Consider the following 6254-nt stretch of genomic DNA (forward strand, 5'->3'; position numbering starts at 1 on the left):
AAAGACACTTTTGCCAATAAGGTAATATTCACACTTTCCAGAAATTAGGATTTGGGAATATAGTGAAGGTCATCATTCAGCCTACCATAATCTCTAACTCACACAATACCTCTAAGTAAATTCCAGATTGATTAAAAATAAACCACAAAAATTGAATAAATTTCAGGAAAATATTTTAGGACTTGAAGGGTCTCATGGCTGAGGATTGGACCAGAAAAGCCTCTCAGCATAAATACAGGATTATTATATAGGATTTATAAAACAAATCCTATATAATAAAAGCCTAATATGCTAAGTGTCCGGTCATCTGGTCATCTGTTCAACCAATCAAATCATAATATGCTAAAGCCGGTCAACCACTCGCTATGATGTGCACTGACCACCGGGGGCAGACGCTCTGACTGGTAAGTTAGCTTGCTGCTGGGGTCCAGCCATTTGGGACTGAGCAAGATGGGCCGGACATGCCCTGAAGCCCTCCTGTGGTCTCTCCCTGGCTGGCCAACCTCCCACATCACTCCCTGGCCCAGATAGTGCACAGGTGGGGTCCCTCTGCCTGGCCTGCACTTTCGCAATCCGGGACCCCTCAGGGGATGTCAGAGAAACGGTTTCAACCCGACAGCGAATGACCGGTCGCTATGATGCGCACTGACCACCAGGGGCAGATGCTCAACGCAGGAGCTGCCCCATGGTGGTCAGTGTGCTCCCACAGGGGAAGTACGGCTCAGCCAGAAGCCTTGAGCCAGGCTCACAGCTGGTGACCACAGTAGCGGTGGCAGGGAGCCTCTCTCGCCTCCATGGCAGCACTAAGGATATCCGCTTGACGGCTTAGGCCCATGGGGAGTGGGCCTAAGCCGTCAATTGGATACTATATAAATAGTTCTAGCAGTCTTTATAATCAGAAAATGACTCTGTGTGTGTGTGTGTGTGTGTGTGTGTATTTTAATATTACTTTATTGCTTTCAGAGAGGAAGGGAGAAGGAAAGAGAGATAGAAACATCAATGTTGAGAGAGAATCATTGATTGGTTGCCTCCTGCATGTCCCCTAATGGGGATCAAGCCTGCAACCCAGGATGTGCCCTTGACCAGAATTGAACCTGGGACTCTTCAGTCTGCAGGCTGATGCTCTATCCACTGAGCCAAACCAGGTAGGGCTTCTTATGGTTTTTAATAGAATTTAAACTTTACAGATTAGTGAAGACAGGAGCTTTGAATTTCAGAAGTATTTTCTAAGTGTTCATCTTTTGAGTTTATTATTATAAGGAATAAAGCTACTTCTATTTTTTAAAATATTTAAATTTGAATTATAAACAATAATATGATCTTTAATAACTATGAGTTTTCATTTGCTAAGCTCTTTTTAAAAAAATATTTATTGTTCAGAGTATTACATATGTCCCCTTTTTCACCCACTGTCCTCTTCTAGCCCAGCCCTGCTCCTCCACCCACACCCCAGGCCATTTGTTAAACTCTAAAAGTTTGAACCTCCAAGTTAACTAATTTACATGCACTTATCATGGCCCTAATTGATCTGTCCCTCCTTTACATTTCTTGACTTCATTGTCCCTAGTTTACTATACTCCAGACAGTCTGGCCTTTCTGTTCCTTATAATCTACCAAGCTTGTTCTGACTTGAAAGACCTTACTTCCTGAGCTCTCTGCCAGCAACATTCTTCCAAAGGGTCTTCAAAAGGCTGGTTCCTTCAGCTTTATTCAGACATTATTCTATTCATCTGTTAAAGCAAATATCACCTATTCAGAGAGGTCTTCCCTAACCACCCAATCTATTATGACACCTCCTCCTGATCCCCACCCCCAATGGTTACAGAATTGATTGGTTCAGCTGATGTGTTTAGATAGCTATGGTTCACTCTCTGATACATATTCTTCTGGAAGCTTTGCAATACATTACAAAAAGGACAATTGTTTTCCAGATAGAGTACAAAGTTTCTTTTGCCAAATGAACATGAGTTGCCATGCCCTCCTGTTTAGAGAAACCACGTGATTAATTATTTTGGAACATGAAGAACTCTTCTGTAATTGAATTTATGCAATCCTCCAATTTACCAAGCATTTGTGGATTTTCATACTTCAGGTTTTCTAAAACGGTACACATCTGCAAATGTATACCTTAAAAATGTCATGACCTCATTATTATATTTTATAATAAAACTAGTGGCTCAGTGCACAGATTCATGCACATTGAAAGGAAATTAATTAGAAGAAATATTTTAATTTTACTATTTGCCCTTTCTCTATAATAGAAGTGTCAACCAAATTCATGATTGATGATGACAGATTGAAACACACATGTGCAACTGGTGCCAGTGAGAGCTTTATATGTATCACGCATGTGCAAATCAACGTTTATTTTTAAATTGCCAGTGCATGTCATATGTACAGGCCAGTTGATCAGTCAGATGGTCAGATGGACATACGGTCAATCACTTAGCCTTTTATATATATAGATAGATCTGAAAAAATGAAATGTGATTAACCCTGATTAGATAATTACAAATGTTTATTTCAACTCATGATTTAGGAATAGAGAGACTATATTATTAAACTAGGGGCCCAGTGCATGAATTTGTGCACCTTGAAAGGAACTGTGGGCCCGCTCGGCTGCAGTAGGCACAGGGGTGGGTCTCAGCCCATCCTCTGCGCTCCCGCTCGGCCCCTCCCACTGCGACCCCCAGGTCTCCTGTCTTTCAGCAATCCCACTCCTGCCACCGCCACTCCCACGTGCTGACGGCGCTGGCCCTGCTCGCACCTGCTGCAGGCGCAGAGCAATTGGGGCTGGCGCCATCCATGGGTGCAAGCAGCAACTGCTACCCCAATCTCCCCTCAGGAGCAGGGGTAGGTGGAGAAATCCTCAGGGGCAATCAGGACAGGCAGCCGCTGCTTACACCCACTGATGGCGCTGAGCAATTGGGACCAGTGCTGGGCACCGGCAGCAGGTGCAAGCAGCAGCTCTGGAACCGGCTACGGGTGCAAGTGGGGCTGGCACTGACAGTGGGTGTGAGAGGCAGCTGCTTGCCCTGATCTCCCCTCAGGAGCAGGGGGAGATGGAGAAGCCCTAAAGGGCAATTGGGGCCGGCAGCCACCATTTGCACCTGCTGATGGCACCGAGTGATTGGTGCCGGACGCCAGCAGTGGGTGAGAGCGCCAGGCAGGACTACGGCGTGCAGGAGCAAAGAATTTTCAGTAACCACCAGAGCCTTGCCCCGATGGCAGCGACCAGTGCCCCACCTTGGTCTGGTGCCCCTGCTCACCTGCTCCACCATCCCACTGTGGCTGACCCCTGCCATGTTTTGCGCATGCCCCCTGGTGGTCAGCACACATCAAAGCAACTGGTTGTTCGGTTGTTCCAGTTGTTACACTGTATAGTCAATTTTCATATTAGCCTTTTATTATATAGGATACCACAAAGGGAATATTTTAGGCCATCCTATATAATAAAGAGGTAATATGAAATGGTCATTATGCCATGATGTATAACAACCGATCAGTAGGAAGGCAAGGCAGCGAGCTACAAGCAGTGGAGAGCTACAGGAGGGCAGGGCAACGAGCTACTTGCGGCAGAGAACTACCAGTGGTGGTGGGCGGGATGGCCAGCTGAGGCAAGCAGCAGTGACCTACTTGCGCATGGATTCGTGCGCAGAGCCACTAGTTTATATATAATTCCTTTATTTTATTTAAGAATTTAGATGGCCTTATCTCAGAAGCAAAGGCTTACGTTATACAAAATGATCATGTGTTGTTATACTTTTTCTTATAATACATTGAATATTTGTAATCAGTTCTGGGGTTTGAAAGAAGTTAAATAGCTAGGGAATGTGAGTAGCCAAGTGAAGCACGACTGAAGTACAGGCCTACTGGAAATCTAATCTCATGTCCTCCCTGAGTTTCACTGAAGTCAATGAATATAGACTTCCTTTCTTCCTCACTTTTGCAGCAGGAAGGATGATCGGCCAGACTCAGATTTGAGCCCTGACTCCATCTCTAGCTAGATGTATGAAGGCAGGCAAGTTCTTAGTCTTTCTGAGACTCAGAGGTTCTAAAAATCATTATTTAAAAATAAGACTCCTTTTTATTTCTTTTTTCAAAAAAAAATATTTTTAAATTCTCACCTGAGGATATGTGTTTATTCATTTTTTAGAGACAGAGGAAGGGAGAGGAAGAGAGTGAGAGAGAAACATTGATTTGATTGCCTCCCTGACCTTTCGGCGTAGAGGATGATGCTCCAACCAAATGATGCTCCATCACGGACTGGGGCAAAAATAAAACTCCTTTTTGAAAAAGGAAATAATACTGTACCAAGTAGAAGTAAACTTCCTAACTTCTATGCTAATAAAATCTCTAGACTTGCTCCTAAATTTTGAAATGATATGACCAGCTCCCTTAGACATCCTCTAAAACTACTCTCTAAATGTTAAAGCTCTGAAATATTTACATGCAGAGAAGAATATGAATATTTTATTAATACAGTTAACAAATACATATGGAACTCACCTGGAACATGCTGGAAATCATAGAGGGCACACACTTGAGGACAAGCCAGGCCTTATCCTCAAAGACATTATAATAATAGAGGAGATAAGCCTCTACAATGAATAGGTACAATACTACAACACAAGGCAGTACCGATGAAAATATTTAATAGCAATATATTGGAAAATACTTAATTTTTCTTTTTTTTTTATACATTATATTACATAATTCAAAAATCATTCACTCACATCCAATTCCATTGTTATAGTTCAATTGTCTTACTATGTGCCAGGCACTCTTCTAAGTTCTTTGCATGCATTAAGTCATTCAATATTCATACAGTCCTATGAGGTAGTAGCCATTATTAGCATCCTCATTTCATAGTTGAAAAAAACTGAGGAACTGGGCTTAAGAAACTTCCTCAAATTCACAAAGGTAATAAGTAGTAGAGCTGGTCTTGAACCAAGGCCAGACTCTGAGGTCCACACTTTTAATTACTCTGCTATACCACTTCTTCACATACTTAATAATATATCTTGTTGCAGGTTGTATCATATCAATATTTACAAAACTTATTTGTTGCATAACATATTTCATTTTACGACTAACCCTATCATGATGAACTTTTGACTTTTTTCTAATCTTTAGCTATCACAAATTATGTTTTCATCATAATTTGATGGTAATATGTTTTGTAGTATATTGCTACCTATGATTCTCTGCAAGGCAATTCTATGGACTATTACAGGACCCTGACGTGGCATCACCCCCATTACTGCATCACTTCTCACAGATACAGGGGAGACTTACTAAGTGCAATGAGAGGAGAAAACAAATTGTGAGCAAATGATAAAAGAAATCACAGAGAAAACAATAACATTTGAGCTAGATCTTAAAATATGGAAAAGTTAATTTATGCAGGTAAATGAGGTACAGAGAGACTTCATAGTAATGAAAGAATCAGGGGCATTTTCATAGACATTAGGATAATAGAGTAATTCTATATCTGAAGTGAATGTAAAAGTCTGAAAGGCTTAAAATTGAACAATGTAGTTTTTGAGGTTAATAGTTAAAGGAAATCAAAAAGCAGGTCCTCCAATGGTCAGAAATAAATCCTCGTGATACTATAAAAAATTTCCTAAATCACTGACGTAGTACACTAATGCATTCAAATGTGTCCATGCAGCTGGAGCAAATGGTGCCACAACATTTGGTATAATCACAGATGGAATGATTATAATGGAAGTAAAAAAGCAAAAGGGATAAAGCAAAGCTGAATGGCCTTAAATTAGGTGGTAAATCACTCAATTTAAAATCTTGTAGTTCAGAATTCAAAGCAAGGGCCCATGTTTGAGGAAACTAATGGAAAATTGGCTAGAAGTCATTCAGAAGGCAATGAAAAAGAACACTGCATTTATAATGGAAAATATTTCAAATCACTTTAAAATTCAATGTTAGAATAGTTAAAGAAATCATGGCACTACAACTTGAGGAAATATGAGCCGTTGTATATTATTAACATGCGTACTATTTTCTTAATCAGGACTCTTTTTGTTGCAAGCAAAAGTATCCCTGTTAAACCAACTTAGCAAAAAATAAATGGGAAATAAGGGTGTGGGGGAAAAGATTTATTTTTTTCTATTTACTTTCTTTTTTCTTTATTGATTAAGGCATTACATATGTGTCCTTACTCTACCATTACCCCCACCCTCCAGCTTGTGCCCTCACAACCCCTTAGTGTCTGTGTCCATTGGTTATGCTTACAC

Source organism: Myotis davidii, unplaced genomic scaffold (genome assembly GCF_000327345.1).
Source record: "Myotis davidii unplaced genomic scaffold, ASM32734v1 scaffold44, whole genome shotgun sequence".
NCBI lineage: Eukaryota > Metazoa > Chordata > Mammalia > Chiroptera > Vespertilionidae > Myotis > Myotis davidii.